Source organism: Lithobates pipiens, unplaced genomic scaffold (genome assembly GCF_037356315.1).
Source record: "Lithobates pipiens isolate NorthernLeopardFrog02 unplaced genomic scaffold, aLitPip1_a1.2 Scaffold_19, whole genome shotgun sequence".
Lineage (NCBI taxonomy): Eukaryota > Metazoa > Chordata > Amphibia > Anura > Ranidae > Lithobates > Lithobates pipiens.
In genome coordinates, this window is record NW_027507764.1 from 483,831,452 (window position 1) to 483,854,275 (window position 22,824).

The following is a 22,824-nucleotide window of genomic DNA, read 5'->3' on the forward strand; positions in this document are numbered from 1 at the left end:
CATAGTCGGTGATACCCTGCAATACCCAGCCACAGACACCCCCCCTCCCGCCGCCCTCCGGTGCTTCTACCGGCTCGCCAATCCGATCAAAGCCAGAATCTTTTTTTTTCCCCAGACTTCCCAGCTTAGAGGTGAGATGCGGGGTCATATTGACCCCATATCTCACTGTAAAGAGGACCTGTCATGCCATATTCCTATTACAAGGGATGTTTACATTCCTTGTAATAGGAATAAGCATGATCAAAAAATTTATTTTTGGGGAAAAAAATGTCAAACTAAAATAAATAAAGTAAAATGAACAATAAAAAAATATTTTTTTTTTAAAGCGCCCCTGTCCCCATGTGCTCGCATGCAGAAGCGAACGCATACGTAAGTCCCGCCCACATATGAAAACGGTGTTCAAACCACACATGTGAGGTATCGCTGCGAACGTTAGAACGAGAGCAATAATTCTAGCCCTAGACCTCCTCTATAACTCAAAACATATAACCAGTAAAAAAAAAATTAAATCGTCGCCATTCCACCAGCGTGTGCAATTTTGAAGAGTGACATGTTAGGTATCTATTTACTCAGCGTAACTTCATCTTTCACATTATGCAAAAATTGGGCTAACTTTACTGTTTTTTTGTTTTTTTTAAGCAAATACCGTGCGAGATAAAAAGTTGCAACGACCACCATTGTATTCTCCAGGGTGTTTGCTAAAAAAACGTATTTAATGTTTTGGGATTCTATGTAATTTTCTAGCAAATAAATGATGATTTTTACATGTAGGAGAGAAATGTCAGAATTGTCCTGGGTGCTCCAAAACGCCCGATGACGCTCCCTGCATGTTGAGCCTCTGTATGTGGTCACACTGTGTAAAAGTCTCACACATGTGGTATCGCCATACTCTGGAGTAATAGCAGAATGTGTTTTGGGGTGTAATTTGTGGTATGCATATGCTGTGTGTGAGAAATAAACTGATAATATGACAATTTTGTGGAAAAAAAAAAGTAAAAAAATCTTGATTTTTGCAAAGAATTGTGGGAAAAAATGACAACTTAAAAAAACTCATCATGCCTCTTACTAAATACCGTGGAATTTGTACTTTTCTGGCATGTTAGGGTCTCAAGAATTGAAATAGGCCACCAGTACTTCAGGTGTGATCAGTTTTCAGATATTGGCACCATAGCTTGTGGACTCTATAACTTTCACAAAGACCAAATAATATCCACCAATTTGTACTTATTTTTACCAAAGATATGTAGTAGTATACATTTTGGCCAAAATTCATGAAGAAAAAATTACTAATCTGCTAAGTTTTATAACAGAAACAAAAAAAAATTCATTTTTTTACAGAATTTTCTGTATTTTTTCTTTTATAGCACAAAAAATAAAAAACCCAGAGGTGATTAAATACCACCAAAAGAAAGCTCCATTTGTGTGAAAAAAAGGACAAAAATTTCATATAGGTCCAGTGTTGCATGACTGAGTAATTGTCATTCAAAATGTGAGAGCACCGAAAGCTGAAAATTGGTCTGGTTATTAAGGGTGTTTAAGTGCCCAGTGGTCAAGTGGTTAAAGAATCTCCAGAGAGCGCAGTAGTGGAACTTCTGATGCTGCTTCAAGAAGGCAGAGCTGAAGATGGTAGGTGTGTAGAACAGTTAACTAACACGCGAGGTAGGTCTGGTGAAGTAAGGATTCAAATTGGGAATAGTTGCATATAGGATCATGAGGGCTGCAAATGTCCAGGGACACTATAACAAAGGCCACCACAAATGGGGCTATATAACAAAGATAGCAACCGCAAGGAGTTTTCCATCATGGTCTCGAGACAGCCATCTAAGTTTATAGCTATGTCGGCCTATACAGAAATAAAAGAGCCAAACATCAACAGGCCAGGTAGTAAGGTGGCCAAGTGGACTGGATAACAGATCACTGGAACAGGTAACTTAAAGGAGGGACCCAAAGAAAAAAAGGCCATACCTAGACCAAGAGGTGGAGACCAATTTCTGAATCCGAAGCAGGATGTTGTGCTTACAGCAGGGTATTCAGCCAATCATCAGCATCAGCCCAGGGAGTCGAAGAACCGAACCATGCTATTGTGTGGGACTCAAAGACAGTCTTTATAAGTATTTTCAAGAACTTTGTTGTGCTATGATATTAGGTTTGTATGCAATAACTCAAAGCAGATAGTCAGGAATCATATCCTTTGTGGCAAGACTACTGGAAGCTGAAACCTGATTGGTTGCTGTGAGTTGCAGACTAAACAAGCTAATTTTCTCCATGGCAATTTTTAGTTTAGTGCAGTCATGACAATGAAAACATATGTATAATGGTTTCTTTGGGTCACTTTTGAATTTTGCTTTGTTGGCTTTACTCAGTAATTTTAAAAAATTTATAAAAAATTAAAGCAAATAACAAAATTAAGAAAATATGGCAGTGACAAGTTTAATTGCGCTCTTCCTCTATCTTTAGCTCCACCCTCCCCAGAAAATAAACAGATCTGAATGGAATTCTGACATTTATAGGTATATTATTGAAAATTTAGTACAGATTAGCCACTAGGATTGAACGGTAAAATGAAGGTTTAATGGCACAATACCTTGTACACAGTTATAGAAGAAACAAAATTGGAATCATTACTTCAACAGACTTAAATGCTTCCAGGTAATGTAGCAAAGAGTAAGTGAAATCCAGGAGCTCTTAAAGAAGAGTTATTGATGGTGTTTTATAGATCACTGATGAGTCTTTTCAGCCTAAAGTGCATGAAATTAAAATAGACAAACCACAATTTGTAACATCATGGTGTGCAATGTATCATTCAGGGAATAATAAAGGCTCATTCTGAAAGGCTGCTGGATGGGATAATCTATTATAAATAGAGCAGAATACAGAGAATGGAATCTGGGGCTTGAAAACCAATGACAATACATGGACAATACTCTTGCATCCCTTGATAATGTTTCTTTGAATGAAACATGCCGGGAGCTACAGGGAGCTACAGCGGTGACCTTATTGCACCTACCTGGGGTGTCTGCATGTGATTGACTGCATTATATGGGATTTTATCTCTGCCTTTTTGTGAGTTGTTTTTAAACCGTTACTAAACCCAGGACCCTGCATTCATATATCTCGTCTCCCACCGTAGACAGAACATGAAAATGCCAGCATTTTAGTAAATATAAACTACTATATACCTTTTTTTTATCAGTGTATAGCAGACTTGTGACTTTTATCAGTGTCAGCTGAGCACTAGTTAAAGCTTGTAAGAAGAGTTTGCACTGAGCTGTCCTATCAGGATGCAGGAGCCCTGACACTCTGTCTGGACAGTGCTTATTGGCTCCTGGTTAATCAAATGGATCCTCCCAAAAAAAAAAAAAAACGTGCTAGCAATACACCAAACTGAGGATGTGCAGCCTGACTTCAAAGACTTAGTCTTATCTGGACATGTTCTAGAGTCAGTGGAAGAAGAGAAGGATCTGTGCATACAGGATCAAACAGCCTTTTTTTACGCAATGCAGAGGATTAACCCCTTAGGTTCCACAGTGAGTATAACAAGCATGCGTTACTGCATATACAGACTGATTTTACTGTTGTGGGTTTAGTAACACTTCAACCTTCATTAAAAAGCCTTGAAATTTGAATTACTACATTATGAATCCCCTTTGTCTTTCCCTCTCACTGAGCCTATTGATGACCATCATGGTATGTGACAATCCACCTTGGAACCTTGGCTCATGATATCCATTCAACTCAATGGGATTATTGGGATAAGGCGCAGCCAGACTCCAATCTTCGAGTCATAGTAGCTGGTAAGGGGCTTGTGAGTGGGGCGTGCGCTTTTGGGTGTAAAGAACTTTGTACTCGCGCTAGAGCAGGACATTTTCATAACACATATATGTGTTAATGAACTTTCTGCACTTTTCTTCTCCTGATGGACCTTATCGGATTATACTGTATATGAACTTTCCTTGATTTACTGATACTTGCACTTATGATCTTTTATGCTTTTTTGTTTTCACATTGATTCTTCACTTAGTTGAATATCTGTTATGTATCTATGCACTTTTTAAGGCTACAGCAACACATTTTTAGATTAATACATGGACAGAAATGGTGCAGAGGAAACACTACATAGAAGGACATAGTAGGGAACATACAGTATGTCACAAAAGTGAGCACACCCCTCATATTTTTGTAAATATTTTATTATATCTTTTCATGTGACAACACTGAAGAAATTATACTTTTACAATGTAAAGTAGTGAGTGTACATGCTTGTATAACAGTGTAACAGTGTTGCTGTCCCCTCAAAATAACTCATCACACAGCAATTAATGTCTAAACCTCTGGCAAAAAAAGTGAGTACACCCCTAAGTGAAAATGTCCAAATTGAGTCCAATTGGCCATTTTCCCTCCCGGGTGGCATGTGACAAGGTCTCAGGTGTGAATAGGGAGCAGGTGTGTTAAATTTGGTGTTATCACTCTCACTCTCTTATACTGGTGACTGAAAGTTCAACATGGCACCTCATGGCAAAGAACTCCCTGAGGATCTTAAAAAAGAATTGTTGCTCTACATAAAGATGGCCTAGGCTATAAGAAGATTGCCAAGAACCTGAAACTGAGCTGCAGCATGGTGACCAAGACCATACAGCGGTTTAACAGGACAGGTTCCACTCAGAACAGGCCTTGCCATGATCAACCAAAGAAGTTGAGTGCACTTGCTTAGCGTCAAATCCAGAGGTTGTCTTTGGGAAATAGACTTATGAGTGCTGCCTGCTTTCTGCAGAGGTTGAAGTGGTGGTGGTGGTGGGGGGGTCAGCCTGTCAGTGCTCAGATCATACGCCACATACTGCATCAAATTGGTCCACATGGCTGTCGTCCCAGAAGGAAGTCTCTTCTAAAGATGATGCACAAAAAACCCACAATTTGCTGAATACAACCAGACTGAGGACATGGATTACTGGGACCATGTCCTGTGGTCTTATGAGACCTAAATAAACTTATTTGGTTTAGATGGTGTCAGGAGTGTGGGTCGCCAACCAGGTGAGGAGTACAAAGGTGTCTTGCCTATAGTCAAGCATGATGGTGGGAATGTCATGGTCTGGGGCTGTATGAGTGCTGCTGGAATTGGGGAGCTACAGTTCATTGAGGGAACCATGAATGTCAACATGTACTGTGACCTACCAAAGCAGAGCATGATCCCCTCCCTTTGGAGACTTGGCCGCAGGGCAGTATTCCAACATGGTAACGACCCCAATCACACCTCCAAGGCAACCACTACCTTGCTAAGGAAGCTGAGGGTAAAGGTGATGGACTGGCTGAGCATGTGTCTAGACCTAAACCCTATTGAGCATCTGTGGGGCATCCTCAAACAGAAGGTGGAGGAGCGCAGGGTCTCTAACATCCACCAGCTCCGTAATGTCATCATGGAGGAGTGGAAAAAGGACTCCAGTGGCAACCTGTGAAGCTCTGGTAAACTTTATGCCCAAGAGGGTTAAGGCACTGCTGGAAAATAATGGTGGCCACACAAAATATTGACACTTTGGGCCCAATTTGGACATTTTTGTTGCCAGCAGTTTAGACATTAATGGCTGTGTGTTGAGTTATTTTGAGGGGACAGCAGATTTACACTGTTATACAAGCTGTACACTCACTATTTTACATTGTAGCAAAGTGTAATTTCTTCAGTGTTGTCAAATGAAAAGATATAATAAAATATTACAAAAATGTGAGGGGTGTACTCACTTTTGTGAGATACTGTATACTCAGATTTTTTTTCCCAGTGTTTTGGTGTTATTTTCCACTCCTAAATAATTGAGCCTGCCATTCTTGAGCCTAGAGTAAACTGGTTGGTTGGAAAACATTTCTAAATGTACAGAATTCCCTAAATGCATAAACCTTGTGGATTCTGCACACACATTTTATAATGGATCTTTTTAACCCTTTGCTTGCTGTACCTGCGGTGCATAAATGTAACTGTCATCTTGCCAAACACATGCTTACTAATGACTGCCTCAAACATCCATCTCAACCCTTTAGCTACTGTATCTGCTGGGCATGACTGAAATATTTGTGTTGCTTTAACTGACAATTGCACGGTCGTGCAATGCTGTGTCCTTTTTTTTTTAACCACAAATAGAGCTTTCTTTTAGTGGTATTTGATCCCCTCTGTGTTTTTTTTGTTTTTTTTTTGCGCTATAAACAAAAAAAGAGCGTACATTTTGAAAAAAAACTGTATTTTTTATTTTTTGATAGAATAAATATCCCCCAAATTAAAAAAAAATGAATTTCTTCATCAGTTTAGGCCGATATATATTATTCCTCTGGTGGCCGAAAAAGGGGAAGGATGTACCCATACGAGATTTCACCCAGGGGAGTCATTCTACCGCAGTATATCTACATGAGCCGTTTGGAAACCAGTTAAACACATGCTTGGCAACTTTTAAGCAAACCCACCAGGCTTTCTAACAATATATTATAAATGCCCACTTTAATAGATTTTTGTAAAACAGATATGTTAAAATTATATAAAACATAAGCTTTTAAACTAGTATATTTTAAAACAAACATTGAAATAAAAAAAATCCTTTTAAAATTCCCTTTATTATACAGGTAATTGGAAAAAGCGCACTGATATTACCAACACGGCTGACTTTCTTTCCATTCATGAACACTGCAGTCTGTCTCTTTCTGTCACATTATGCTGATAACACAGAACAAAAGCTATCTTTCTGTCGCATAATAAGAGGAAATAAAATGTCAAACTTCTTAGCTTTTCCAAAGTGTGTGAGCTCTGACATGTATATTAAAAAAATTCTATCAGTAAATCTTTTATATAAGGCATCTCCTTTTGTATTCTATGTAAGTAAAGTAAAATAAAATCCATCATTGTTAACACACACTGAATCAAATACCTGGTCCTGAAGGATTTCCATGATAAACTATAAGAAAGGTAAGAATTCTTGTTTACAGTTGCCAGAGGAAACAGAAAGGAAACATAAAATCATGAAAAGAACCAGTTGTTGGAGAATTGGCTTTCCCATCCGGCATGTCCTGTGAGTAATCAGAACTGAAAATAACAGTTATTTCAAAGAGCAGAATAAGGGTTTATACAAAACAAATAAAAATGGTGTAATAAAAATACAAAATAAAATGCTTACTTAAACTGTATGTCCACCTAAAACATTTTCATTCAGCTATGGATAGAGTGGAGAAGGATTAGAACTCATGTTCCTGCCCATTAAGGATTTGTATCTCGGCCAGTTCCTGCCGAACCGGCCAAGATTCAAACCGCGTATGGCCAGCCTAAGGAATTATTAGAACCCTTGTCAACTCTTTATTGCTGCTGTGTCCTTGATACACATTTTTATCTCAGTTGCTGTGTGACAAAACAACTACCACCATTATATTAAATGAGAAAAAATCCTAATGCAAACCTGGATAGCAGTAAAAAAAAACTGACAGGAGTTTTGTAACCAAAAATGTTATATTGACTGTACCTATACTTTATAATATCATATATATTGTAATAATTTGTGGTTAACTTCTTTTTTTTTTTTTAATTTACAGTTGTATATACTGATGTTTTTATATTAAGGTATAGATACCTAGATAAAGCCAACCCTAGCTAAAATGTTGTATGTTGTTATGGATAGAATAGGCAAAGGATACAATGCCTGCTAGGATTTTGAAGAAGTTAGGAGAAGTTAGGAGATGCGAGATTTTGTTTAAGATCATATGCCCTGTGTCTTGGTGGTTGTGAAAATGTGTAGGTTTAGAATGAATATTGGTTAATTATGAGTGCATTAATAGGGAGAGGAGGGAGCAACCAGAGTGTGCAAATCTGTAGGTGAAATGTCAGTCCTCAACCAACACCATAGCTCACCAGGCTTCACACCCTCAGAAGTGGACCACACAATTATAGGTGGTCTGACAGGCTTGCTTCTGTTCACCATAGATTGCACAAGGCTCAAATCCTGTTGTCCCCTTTGAGAGCATCTCTCCACAGGTTAGATGTGCCAAAAATGAGAACAAAGACCACCTCATAGTGTAGTATGTAAAAGCACTCAGATATTTATTAAAACTAATTGTAAATACTCACACATTAGCAGTTAGGGCCGGTTCACACTGCGACGCGAGGCGAGGCGACACGGCTCGCCTCGCCTCGCTCCCGCAAGTCGCCCCCATTCAGTACTATGGAACCGTTCTGAGAGGAGCGACTCGAGTCGCTCCGACTCAGAAAAAAGGTTCCTGTACTACTTCGGGGCGACTTCGGGGGCGACTTGCATTGACTTCTATGCAGAAGTCCTCTGCAAGTCGCCGCTGAGCTCCCCGCAAGTCGTGGCGAGGTAAGTCGGAGACGCCTCGCCGCGGCTCGCTGTGTGAACCGGCCCTAACAATCGAGGATGTCATGTACAAAATCTACAAATGTACATGTACAAATTCTAACCAGCAAGATGGCCGTGGTCTCTGTGTACAGCGACATCACGCATCCAGGCTCTACCCAACACGTTTCGACGTATCAGACCCGTTATTCTGGCAGAACTACAGATGAAAAAGATTTGGAGGTGCTTATTTCAGACAGTGTTATTTTCATCAATGAAAATATTTTCATCATAGTTTTCGTAAGCTGCATGTTTTCAGCGACGAAAACGAAATGAAAATAAAATTAGAATTGAGTCAACTGACGAAAATGATGATAACAATTAATTCCAATTTACATTTAGTCAACTAAAATCGAATGGGCTTAGGTTCGGTTCACACAGGGGCAACACGACTTTTGGAGGCAACTTGGACGTGACTTGACGTGATTTGACCTGACGTGACCTGACGTGACTTGACGTGACTTGACGCGACTTGGACGCGACTTACGCCCCAGGCCAGGCGACTTGCCGTGGCCAATCAGAGAATGAGCTCTCAGGGGGGAACTCCTTTTGAGAGATGATAATTCTCTGAAGGTTGCCTCTGTATAGACGGAGATCCGACTTGGAGGCGACCTCCATTGAAAACAATGGGTACCAGTCGCCTACAAGTCGGATTGAAGTAGTACAGGAACTTTTTCTGAAGTCGGAGCGACTTCAGTAGTGTGCATTAAGACGGCTCTCATTCACTTACATTGATTTCTACATGTTGTGCGACCGGAGGTGACTTGGGGCGACTTGAAGTCGGATCTGAGTCGCCCCTGTGTGAACCGGCACTTAGTTAAATTATAATGCATTATTTAAGCAATTCTCTAGAATTGCCAAACTCATTATATACTCCTGGAGTAAAAATCGAATAACTTAACGTCTTTATAAATAAAACCAAGTTTCATAAACAAACAAAAATATTGCTTTTTGACAAACAGAAGTGCAACTTTAAAATATAATATAAACAAAAACAAAAAACAAAACAAAAAAAACCCATAAACTCTATTGGATGTAATGCCAGGCTGCAAGTGGGGATGGGGAAGTACATGGGAGTGAAGGAGTGCACAGGGCGAAGTACATTACATTTTGGGGATGAGGAGGTGACCTGCAACTGGGGATCATAAAGTAAATAGGAGTGCACAGGACAGGGTGCATTATACTTTATGGCTGGAGAGGTGACCTGCAAGTGGGGATGGTAAAGCAAATGGAAGTAAGGTGTGTACAGGGCAGAGAACTGGAAGGTCTGGGGAAACAGACACGAACCTGACGGAGGAGTCCCTCTTCTGTGGTTTGCAGGGCATTGTTCCAGAACTCCCAGGCAGCAGGCAGACAGAGAAAGTCAGAATCTCTCAGCAAGTACAGCTTGCCGATAGAGGTTTGGGCTTTAACAGACTGACGGAGCGCCAAGGAAAGTGGACGTTCAGGTGGGTACTGGAGATTTTATTTGACTAAAATACAACAAAAACTAAAGAAGTTCAGATGACTAAAATACAACTAAAACTAAGATGGCATTTTAGTCAAAAGACAATGACTAAAATGAAAAATTGTCAAAAGTGCAGAATATCTCACTTCATAGAAGAACCGTGATATATAAGTGTTCACAATCAAATAATCGTAAATAGAAAAGTCCACCAAATTGTAGTGCAAATGGTGATTTAAACATCCCCCATTTTAGGTACTTAGTCCACGCCACCTTGCGTGCACAAGTGATCCCTTTCCCTGACAGAAAATCACTCACCAGAAACTCGTGCCTCCTACTCTCATGGTTGACATGGTTCACTTGTGTTATAAATATCAACTGTCAGATCTTATGAACATCACCATGTATCTCCACAGGATTCATTTATGGCCATTCACATGAGGGAACAAGAAAAAAATGCCTCCAATGGTACAGTAACCAAACCAGTAAAATGTATTTAAAAAATAGAAAGCCACTCACACATTTAAAGCAGAATTTGCGCATGTCAAAGGAATGGCATCAGGTATCACCTATTATGAGGTGATGCCAGGACTGGATTCAGAAGTTACACGGAGCAACATCTGTGGTGTCCGGAAGTGATAAGACTTTCCAGTCTATCACCTGTAATAGGTGATATCTGTCGGGGGGAAGGATCACTTGTGCATGCAAGGTGGTGAGAGGCCTAAGTACCTCCAAAAGGGGATAATTAAATCACCATTTGCACTATAATTTGGTGGACTTTTCTGTTTATAGATGATTTTTGTTCATTTTTGATTATTTGATTGTGAACACTTATATATCACGGTGCTACTATGAAATGAAACATGTTTGACAATTTTTGTTTTTCATTTTCATGGAGGCAGCAGTGAGATAACAATTACTGATATTTCTTTAATATAATTTTTTATATGCACAATTGTCATTTACTGTGATCTACACAATCTTTTGGGGTTTCATATATAGTTATAACTATTTTGTGGTGTTTATTTTTACATTTGTTAAGTTTGTACATAAGTACCTTATAGCGTGAGGATTATATTGTATAAATATAACTAAAATGAAATAGAAATTTGAAATTTGACGTCAAAATGACAGTGATTTCAGGTGATAGCAAAACGAGAAAAGAGTATGGTCAGGAATGTGGTCATATGAATAGATTTCTTGGGTGTAACACTAGAGGGATCACCAGCAGGAGGAGGGAGGTCCTGATTTTCCTATATATGTAGATCTTTACATGAAGATATCACCAGCAGGAGGAAATAGGTTCTAATTGCCCTATATAGATCTTTATGAAGAAAGTATTTGAAAGTATTATTTTGCTGAAAAAAAATTATGAATGCTTGGATGTGCCTTACTATTGTCCCTTTACTTTGAGTTTACTAATCAATAATAAGGCAACATGAGGCTGAAAAGTGTTTCTTATGAGTTCTACTGCAGTCCAAAGGGTGAAATAATAGTATTCATTAACATAATAATATTCTGGGTTACAAATGCCAAGTACTAGAGGGTCATATTCAGGAAGTCCCTCAGAGGAGGGCGATCGTGCGAGCATGCCCGCGCAGCAGTGTCGTTTCCGATGAGCCAGTGTCACCCGGACACTGCGCATCTCCGATCGGAAGGAGAGCTCTGTCATTGGCCCTGCTGATGACATGATGGCTGTGTCCAAACACAGCCATCATGTGATGTAAATAGAGAGCCAATTGCTACGCGATCGGCTCTCCTCACACGGAAGTTGTCAGTTAGGAGAGGAGAGCGGATCGCTAAAGCCAGCCGGTGATCATTGAGTATGAGCTGTTTTTACAGCTTTTTACACACTGATCACTGGCCCAGTGTCCTCAGACATGTCCCTACACAATGTAAAATCACAATGTCCCCAAGATAGTGTCCCAAAACACTGTCCCCACACACATGTCCCCACACGTGTCCTCACACAGTAAAAACTCCTGTCCCCACATATGTAACAGTAAAATCATATGTCCCGATGATCATCTGCACACATATGTCCATGATCATCTGCACACATCTGTACATGATCATCTGCGCACATCTGTACTTGATCATCTGCGCACATCTGTACATGATCATCTGCATACATCTGCATACATATGCAGATACATCTGCATACATATGTCTGTTATCACACAAACCATTTATTATACACTTAACAGGATTTTGTTTCTACCAAAGACATGTAGCAGAATACATTTTGGCTTAAATCTATGACAAAATTAGATTTTATTGGATTTCTTTTAAAACAGAAAGTAATGTTTTCTTAAAAATATTTCTGCTCTTTTTTTCGCATATATCGCCAAACAAAATAAAAATAAACTGATTTGTGAATAAATACCACCAAAAGAAAACTCTGTTTGTTTGAACAAAATGATAAAAATTTTATTCGGGTACAGTTTTGCATGACTGTGCAACTCTTATTGAAAGTGCAAGAGTGCTGAAAGCTGAAAATTGGCCTGGGAAGGAAAGGGGCGAAAGTGCCTAGTATTGAAGTGGTTAATAGGCTAAAAATAAAACCTATGTGGCTCATGGCCAAAGTTAAAAGAAAGGAACACAATCATAAAATTAAATTTAAAAGTTACAAAGAAAATAACACACTATGTAGAAAGGAAGTCAAGGCCTCAAATTCTAAATGAACGGCAGGTTATTAGGTTAATGGTTAATAAACCATTGTTTAACCCACCTGTTCTGTCTATAGTTGGGAATAGGGATGAGCAAAACACCCCCCGGTTCGGTTCGCATCAGAACTTTCGAAGGGACCGCAAATTCGTACGAACTTTAGAACCCCATTGAAGTCTATGGGACTCGAATGTTCGAAATAAAAAGTGCTAATTTTAACGGCTAATATGCAAGATACTGTCCTAAAAAGGGTTTGGGGACCTGGCTCCTGCCCCAGGGGACATGGGTCAATGCCTAAAATGTTTTTAAAAATGGCCATTTTGGCGGGAGCACCGATTTTAATGACGATCAAAGTGAAAAAAAAGTGAAATATTCCTTTAAATATCGTGCCTGGGTTGGTGTCTATAGTATGCCTGTGAAGTGCCACGTGTTTCGCGTGTTTAGAACAGTCCCTGCACAAAATGACATTTAACGGAAAAAAAGTCATTTCAAACTGCTTGCGTTTTTAATGTAATATCTGGTTCCGGCAAAATGGCATGGGTAGCCCCCCTGCCCATTACCAGCCCCTTTGGGTCTTGTACGGTTATTAAGGGGAACCCTGTACCCATATTAAAAAAAGGAAAGACGTGGGGTCCCCAGGCCCTATATACTCAGAACAGCAGTATACAGGCGGTGCAAACAAGACAGGGACTGTGTAGATTTGTTGTGTTAAGTAGAATCTGTTTGTAATTTTGAACTGGTACATTTTTAAAGTGTAGCTCCAGTAAAAAAAATCTATTTTTAAGCTTTTTGGAAAACATAGGGAAGGCTTATCACCCCTGTATAATTTGTTTTGCTGTCCGTCTTTTTTCATCTCACTTCCTGTTGTCTCCTTCCGTTTGCAAGTAGGAGACGTTTGTAAGTTGGATGTTTGAAAGTAGGGGCCTGCCCTTTATGCTCTGCAGAAATGGCGGAACAAGGTGTTGGTGTTGCCACAACATTGTAAGCCCTCAAAGTGACTCTTGGTGGGCGCTGGAGCGCCCTGCTGTGAACGATTATATCAAGAATTGTAATTACATGTCATTGTTGAACAGTGGTAGAAAAATTTACCTTTGGTGGTTGTGGTGCTGGTGCTGGTGCCACAACACTATAAGTCCTCACAGTTACTCTGGGTGGGCACAGAAATGGGCCCTGCTGTGAAATATTTTATCAAGAATTGTAATTACATGCCCCTGTTAAACAGGGGCTGAAAAATTGGGCCTTAGGCACTGGTGCTGATGCCACGACACTGCAACCTCTCCCATATACTCTAGTTGTAGTGCAGGAATGAGCCTGGTTGCAAAGCATTGCATCAAAAATTGTAATTAAACGCCCCTGTTAAACAGGGGCTCAAAAATTGGGTTGGTGGCATCACCCAGAACCAAAAATGTTCTTCCAACATATCAGCGGAGGAAGAAGAGGATAGACAATCAACATAACAGGACAGTCACTCAGCATCAGCATAGGCAGTCTTGAAGGGATGTGATATTTCAAAAAAAATAAAATATTCGGTTACATCAGCTTCAGGTGCTTGGTAGCTGTGGGTGATCCAAGACTGATTCATCTTTATGAAGGTCAGTCGATCAACTGAGTCGGTGGACAGGCGCACCCTGTGATCGGTAACAAAGCCACCAGCCGCACTGAAGGTGCGTTCTGAAAGAATGCTGGATGCAAGACAGGCCAGTAGCTCAATTGCATAATGTGCAAGCTCTGGCCAGTGATCCATCCTCAAGACCCAGTAAGCCAGAGGATTTTCGGTGGGAAAGGTGTCCAAGTCTGACCTTGCCCCTAGGTATTCCTGCACCATGTAAATCAGACGCTGGCGATGGTTGCTGGAACCGATCATACCTTGCGGCTGCGGACTAAAAAATTGTCTGAACGCATCGGTCAGACTGGCCACCTTCTCCACCGCTCCTTCTGACCGATGCCTCAGCAACAAGTTGTCCAGGAGTTTGTAACCGGCCAGTCTCTGGGAACGCGTTGCACAGACCTTTCTGCAAGGCCTCCCGGAGATGTCTCATCCTCTGCTCCCTCTGCAATGGCAAGATAAGGTCGGCAACTTTACCCTTGTACCGTGGATCAAGGAGAGTGGTCAGCCAGTAATGGTCCCTCTCTTTGATCCGAAGAATACGAGGATCTTTTCGTAGGCTTTGCAGGATCAGGGAGGCCATGCAGCGTAGGTTCGCTGAGGCATTCGGTCCGGAGTCCTCTGGGTCACTAAGGACAACATGATCCGCAGCTACCTCCTCCCAGCCACATACAAGTCCACGGGTTTCTTGGGACTGTAAATCATCCCTACAAGACTGCTGCTGCCGATGCTGAGTGCCAGCCTCTACCTCCATGCTGACACAATCATCCTCATCCTCCTCCTCGTCCTCTTCCTGTGTAATGGGTGGGACAGCGGGAACACTGTCTGGATAAAGGGGGCCTTGAGAGGCAAGGAAGTCCTCCTCTTCCTGCCTCTGTTCTGCCTCAAGTGCCCTGTCCATTATTCCATGCAGCGTATGCTCCAACAGGTGGACAAGAGGTACAGTGTCACTGATGCATGCACTGTCACTGCTCACCATCCTTGTGGCCTCCTAAAATGGTGACAGGACAGTGCATGCATCCCTGATCATGCCCCACTGGCGTGGTGAGAAAAAAACAAGCTCCCCTGACCCTGTCCTGGTGCCGTAGTCACACAGGTACTCATTGAGGTTCAATTCCTTTTGGAGCTCAGCCATCCGAGCACAGGCATTAAATGATAGGCGGAAATGCACACAGACTTTCCTGGCCTGCTTCAGAACATCCTGTAAGCCCAGGTACCTGCCCAAGAACCGCTGCACCACCAGGTTAAGGACGTGAGCCACACAGGGCACATGGGTCAGTTGTCCCTGTCAGAGGGTGGAGAGGAGGTTGGTGCCATTGTCGCAAACCACCATTCCTGGCTTAAGCTGGCATCAACAACCTTCCGGCCTGCCCCTGCAGAGCTGACAAAATATCTGCCCCAGTGTGGCTCCTGTCCCCCAAACAAACCAGCGCAAGCACGGCATGGCATAGTTTTGCCTGTGTACTTGCGTAGCCCCTTGAACGCCTACGGAGCACCGCTGGTTCTGAGGACAGAGCACTGGAAGAGGCCATGGAGGAAGAAGAAGAGGAGGGGGTGGAGGAGAGAGGTGTGTCACAACCAGTAGTAGCATTTTGGAGGTGTTGTGGCGGAACAACCTCCAACACTACTACACCTTGTCCTGCATCCTTCCCAGCTGCCAGAAGAGTGACCCAATGGGCCGTGAAAGACAGGTTACATCCCTGTCCATGCCTGCTGGACCATGAGTCAGCGGTAATATGCACCTTACCGCTGACTGCCCTGTCCAGCGAGGCAAGGACATTGCCTTCCACATGCCGGTAGAGAGCCGGAATCGCACATTGTACATACTTACAGAAGGGGGGGCGAGTCTACCAACTGAAAAGGCAGCAGTTGAAGTGCTAGCAATTTAGCCAAGCTAGCATTCAACCGCTTGGCATGTGGATGGCTGGGAGTGAACTTCTTTCGACGGTTCAGCAGCTGGGGCAGGGAAATTTGCCTGCTATAATCAGACATGGGTGTATTGCTAGCAGAGTGCCCGGAAGCACTTGGCTGTGACACACCTAATTCTACACCTTCATTTCTCTCAGAGCAGGTTTCAGAAAGGACTGAAGGTCTAGTGGGGTTGGAGATCACAGCTGAGGAGCAAGGAGAGGTCCGCTTTGTTCTTTGGTGTGGGTCTTTGAAGTACGCTTGCCAACGAGCTGCATGGCAGGTCAACATATGTCTGGTCAAGCACGTGGTGCCCAAGCGGCTGATGTTTTGGCCACGTGAGATACGCTTGAGACATATGTTGCAAATAGCAGCGGTGCGTTCTGATGCACTCGTCTCAAAAAAGGCCCACACCAAAGAACTTTTAGAATAACGCGCAGAGGCAGCGCCCTGCACAGGCGGAGCTCTGCGGTGTGATTCAGTCGGTGTGCTGCCCCTAAGCTGGCCCCCGGAGGGCATCCTGCCTCGTTGGACATGTGCCTCCTCCTCCTCCTCTCTCCTACCAGGCACCCACGTGGAGTCAGTGCCCTCATCATCCCCTCCCTCTTCATCGCTGCAGCAAACCTGGCAGTATGCTGCAGCTTGTGGAACATTACTGCCAGATTGCTGTCCTTCTTGAGCATCCCCTCTCTCTCTGCGCTCACGCTACTGCCTTCCTCTAGCTGAGTATCATCATCAGAGCCTACAAAACACTGGGCATCCTCCTGGAGCATGTACCCAAGACTGTGCTCAAAGAGTTCAGGGGACTCCTCAGGAGGACGTGGTGGGTCTAGAGAAGGAGTAAGTGATGATGACATTGAGATGAGGGAAGACGATGCGTTGGCAGCTGCTTTGCTAGTACCCTGAGCCTGGGTGAGAGAGGATGAGGAGGATGAAGAGGGCTTGGTCATCCACTCTACCAAGTCCTCGGCATGATGTGGCTCAACACGTCCAGCTGCCGAAAAGAAGGACAAGCGTTTCCCATGGCCATGTGCTGATGATGATGATGCACCGCGTCCACGACCAGCACTGTTGTCTCTAGACACAGAGCCTGCTTGCCCTCTTTTATCGGCTCGCGCCTGTCTGCCTCTCCTTGTTGGCCTTCCAGACATGGTAATGGCCTGAAGAAAGATGGGAAAACCAGCAATTGGGTAGTGTATATTGTGCTGGAGGCACACAACACCCACTAACTCCTGCAGATGGCTCAATTAGAGAAGAGCTATATAGGTGGATATAATGGTGTATAGTAGTGATGGACGAACGCGAACGCGGCCGATAGTTCGCGAACCAGAACGTTCGCGGCGGGCCCCATTGATTTCAATGGGAGGCGAACTTTGCAAACCTACAGGTCAAATTTGCAGCCACAAAATAATTAATAGCTGTGCAAACATAGTCCCACCACATGGCCAATGACATAACACATGTATGAGGTGAATCTGGGATCGACAACTACAAGCATTCTTTTTTTATATGGGAAATTGTTGTGACAATTCAGGACTGTGGAGCGCATGAAGGCAATGGAGGAGAGGGAAGGTCAGGGACCAGGGTAGGCAAAGAAGAGGGTGCAGGAGATGATCACCAGCAGCGTGACATACAGCAATGACACCTGCACCGTGATAGAGTCATCTGACAACAGCACCGTGATAGAGAGCACTGACATCAGCAGCGTGACATAAATCACTAACACCAGCACCGTGATATACAGCACTGACAGCAGCACCGTGATAGAGAGCACTGAAATCAGCAGCGTGACATAAAGCACTAACACTAGCACCGTGAAATGCAGCACTGACAGCAGCACGTGATAGAGAGCACTGACATCAGCAGCGTGACATACAGCAATGACACCTGCACCGTGATAGAGTCATCTGACAACAGCACCGTGATAGAGAGCACTGACATCAGCAGCGTGACATAAAGCACTAACACCAGCACCGTGATATACAGCACTGACAGCAGCACCGTGATAGAGAGCACTGACACCTGCACCGTAAGCAGCCCCAGGAGGAAGTCAGCATAGCACAGGGATGGTGGGAGCCCCTCATAATGAGCATAGCACAGGGATGGTGGGAGCCCCTCATAATGAGCATAGCACAGGGATGGTGGGAGCCCCTCATAATGAGCATAGCACAGGGATGGTGGGAGCCCCTCATAAGCAGCCCCAGGAGGATGTCAGCATAGCACAGGGATGGTGGGAGCCCCTCATAATAAGCAGCCCCAGGAGGATGTCAGCATAGCACAGGGATGGTGGGATCCCCTCATAATAAGCAGCCCCAGGAGGAAGTCAGCACAGCACAGGGATGGTGGGAGCCCCTCATAATAAGAAACCCCAGGAGGAAGTCAGCACAGCACAGGGATGGTGGGAGCCCCTCATAATGAGCATAGCACAGGGATGGTGGGAGCACCTCAAAATATGCACAGCAGAGGTACAGCCCCAGGAGGAAGTCAGCACAGCACAGGGATGGTGGGAGCCCCTCATAATATGCACAGCAGAGGTACAGCCCCAGGAGGATGTCAGCACAGCACAGGGATGGTGGGAGCCCCTCATAATAAGCAGCCCCAGTAGAAATATGACACCGCTCAACCTCTTCAAAGAGGAGGGTACGGGCATATAGTACGGTGTGCTTTTTTTGGACAAGGAAGTGAGCCAAATGAAGAAAGAAGGTCTCTGTGCTCGATTAAAAAAATTGTTTATAGACATATACATGGTCTACTGGTCATATGTGTTGAATTCCTCGGAGATCCATGCCTCATTCATTTTTAGGAAATGTGAGGTAGTTAACACTGTTGTGAGCTAGGCGATTACGCTTATCGGTCACGATCCCCCCTGCTGCGCTGAACGTCCTTTCGGACAGGACACTGGATGAGGGGCAAGCCAACAGTTCAATTGCAAATTGGGCAAGCTCTGGCCAGAGGTCAAGCCTGCCCACCCAGTAGTCCAGGGGTTCATCACTCCTCAGAGTGTCCACATCGGCCATTAACCCGATGTAGTCGGACACCTGACGGTCTAGGCGTTCCCTGATGCTGGATCCGGATGACACCTGTCGATGGGTCGGCTGAAAGAATGACCTCATATCCGAAGTCACCAACACATCTTCAAACCGGCCTCTTCTTGCAGGCGCTGTTGGATTGGTACCCACAACTCCTTCTCTGGGAGTGGGAATTGCTCCTCTGCCAGCGCACGCAAAGGCAGAATGCAGCATTTCTCGAAGCAAGGCCTGGAAGTGCTCCATTCTGACAGCCCTCTGTGACGGCGGTAACATTTCCGCCATTTTGTGTTTGTACCGGGGGTCTAACTACGTTGCCACCCAGTACTGGTCCTTATGCTTTTTATACGGGGGTCCCTATTAAAACACTGGAGCATGAAGGCCCCCATTTGCACTAAAGTGGAAGCGGCGTGGTGGCCTGGCTCCTGCTCATCATCCAGGATAATGTCGTCCTCTTCATTCTCCTCTTCCCATCCACGCACAACAGGGATCCCAGAAAGGTTTAAAGCATGCTCTTCTTGCTCCTCCTCATCCGCCCCGGCACCATCCTCCTCTGACTCCTCTTCAGACTCCTGTTGTTGACTTGTCTCAGATAGAGTAGCCCCCCCGGGAATTCATCCAGCATTGCGACTTCCTCATCTTCCCGCTCCTGCTCCTCCACAGCTTGATCAATGACACGACGCAATGCACGCTCAATAAAGATGGCATAAGGTACCATGTCACTGATGGCAAGATGGCTGCGACTGACCAGTTTGGTGATCTTCTCAAATGGGTGCAGAAGTCTGCATGCATCGCGCATGAGCAGCCACTGGCGCGATGAAAAAAACCCAGCTCCCCAGAACCTGTTCTGCCGCAGAGTTCATACAGGTGGACGTTAACTGCACATTTCTGCTGGAGCAGCCTATCAAGCATATAGAAGGTTGAGTTCCATCGCGTCGGGCAATTGCAAATAAGACGTCTGACCGGCAGATTGTGTCGCTGCTGAATGTCAGCAAGGCGAGCCATGGCTGTGTAAGATCTTCTGAAATGGGCCGAGATTTTCCTTGCCTGCCGCAAGATGTCCTGGACCCCAGGGTATTTGACAAGGAATCGCTGCACGACCAAGTTTAAGACGTGTGCCATGCATGGCATGTGCGTGATTTTGCCCTGTTTCAATGCGCTAAGCAGATTGGCACCGTTGTCACACACCACTTTATCAACTGTCAAATTGAGCGGTGTTAGCCACTGATCTGCCTGTAAACACAAAGCTGAAAGGAGTGCCGGGCCAGTGTGGCTCTTGGCTTCCAGGCACAACAGACGCAGCACGGCATGGCAACGTCTCACCTGGCATGTTGAATAGGTTCTGGGGAGCTTGGGCGGCGCAGTGGAAGAGACGCTAGCAGCGGAAAAGGAGGAGTCAGCCGAGGAGGAGAGGGAGGAGGATGGAGTAGGAGGAGGAGGAGAAGAAGAGCCAGGCCTGCATGCAATCCGTGGCGGTAAAACCAAATCTAAATGGGTGCCACGGGTTACATGCTTGATGGCCGTCAGAAGGTTCACCCAGTGGGCGGTAAAAGTGATATACCTTCCCTGCCCGTGTTTGCTAGACCACGTGTCTGTGGTCAGATGTATCTTGCACCGACACTGTGTGCCAGAGATACATTCACTTGCCGCTGAACATGGCCATATAGCTCTGGGATTCCCTTCTCTGAGAAATACTCTCTTCCTGGGACCTTCCATTGTGGTGTTCCAATGGCCACAAATTTGCGAAAAGGCCTCCGAGTCCACCAGTTTATATGGCAGTAGTTGGCGGGCTATGAGTTCTGACAAGCCAGCCGTCAACCGTTGGGCAAGAGGGTTATCCGGCGTCATCATTTTTTTACGCTCGAACATTAGGCCCATGGAAGCCTGCCTTTTTGCAGAAAAACGTGAGCTTGGCGTGATGGAAGGTGGAGTGGAGGACAATTGTGAGGAGAAGTAGAAGATGAGGCTGGACGGTGAGAGCCTGGAGTGTGGCTTTGTGTGTTCCGTTGCTCCCACTGGGCTCGGTGATGGCTGCTCATGTGCCTTCTTAAGGCGGTCGTCCCTAGGTGAGTGTTGGGCTTACCGCGAGTAATGCGTTGACTGCAAAGATTGCAGATGGCAACGCTATTGTCAGCAGCGGACACGTTAAAAAAAGCCCACACTGCGGAGCCATGTGGCGGTGTCCTGGGAGCACCAGATGTGACCGTACATGGTCGATGACTCGCTCCTGATACATTTGCAGTCTGCTTTGTCCCTCCTGTGCAATGTAAGTTATTCCTGCTTCTCCTCCCTATCTGCTGGTCCATATCTCCCTCTGAACTACCCTCCTCTTCCTCTCTTGTGGGCACCCACATGACATCACTAGACACGTCATCGTCGATGTCACCTTCTCCACCGCTATAAGTAGAGATCTCGGAGTAGGCAGCAACACCGGGGACCAACCTCCTCCTTGGGCTGATCTGGGTACTGTCGTCAGACTGCTTAGTAGCGGTTGTTGCTATCTCCTCTTCCTGATCCAATACCAAGAGTGGCTGCGCATCAGAAATGTCTTGATATGGATCGGAAAATAATTCCTGTGACTCAAGCGGAAGGTATGTGGTGGTGGTGGTGCTGGTGGTGGTGGTGTTGTTGGTGGTAGTGTCTTTGGGGGTGCACATAGCAGAGAGTGAAGAAGAGGGTGCAGATCGAGAGGATGAGGAGGGTGCAGAAGAGTAAGGCTGAGTGAGCCACTCAACCAAGTCTGGTGCGTCCTTTAAAGTAATTGAACGCACCTTCTGCAACTTCCCACTTTGGCTCAAGCCTGTTGATCCTGCCCTACCCCTACCACCCCTGCGGAAGGGCCTACCTCTTCCTCTGCCTGTCATTTTTTAAATGACCCTGTGACAAAACTCTCAGTCCCTATACCGATGAAGGACTTCTGCAGTATAGGGCAGCGGTCAGCAGTAGTGCACCTCAACCCTATGTATTGTGGACCTATACCAGTCCTTATAGAATGGCAGACTGTACCTCACTCAACCCTATGTACTGTAATACCCTATACCTTACCAGTCCTTATAAGGACCTTTGTGGAACAAGTAGGTTGTGTGTGAGTGATTAGCAGACTGTACGTCAGTCCCTATACCGATGAAGGACTGCTGCAGTATAGGGCAGCGGTCAGCAGTAGTGCACCTCAACCCTATGTATTGTGGACCTATACCAGTCCTTATAGAATGGCAGACTGTACCTCACTCAACCCTATGTACTGTAGCACCCTAGACAGACCAAGTTACCAGTCCTTATAAGGACCTTTGTGGAACAAGTAGGTTGTGTGTGAGTGATTAGCAGACTGTACGTCAGTCCCTATACCGATGAAGGACTGCTGCAGTATAGGGCAGCGGTCAGCAGTAGTGCACCTCAACACTATGTATTGTGGACCTATACCAGTCCTTATAGAATGGCAGACTGTACCTCACTCAACCCTATGTGCTATAGCACCCTACACCAGGTTATCACCAGTCCTTATAAGGAGCTTTGTGGAACAAGTAGGTTGTGAATGATTAGCAGACTGCAGCAGAAGGGCAGCAGTCAAGTATAATATTCTTTCTATATTTGGAAGAAAGAATATTATACGTGTACAAGCCTATTACCATACCACTGATACCAGCCCTGAAAAGAACCTTTGTGGACCTAATATAGTAACAGCTACTTATTAAACTGACCCTCACTGCCTCACACACTGCTTCCTGCCTGTCCTTATATAAACTGACAAAACAGAGGCTACTGGAACCATAACTGGAATAGCACTTTTGTGGACCTGATAGTAAC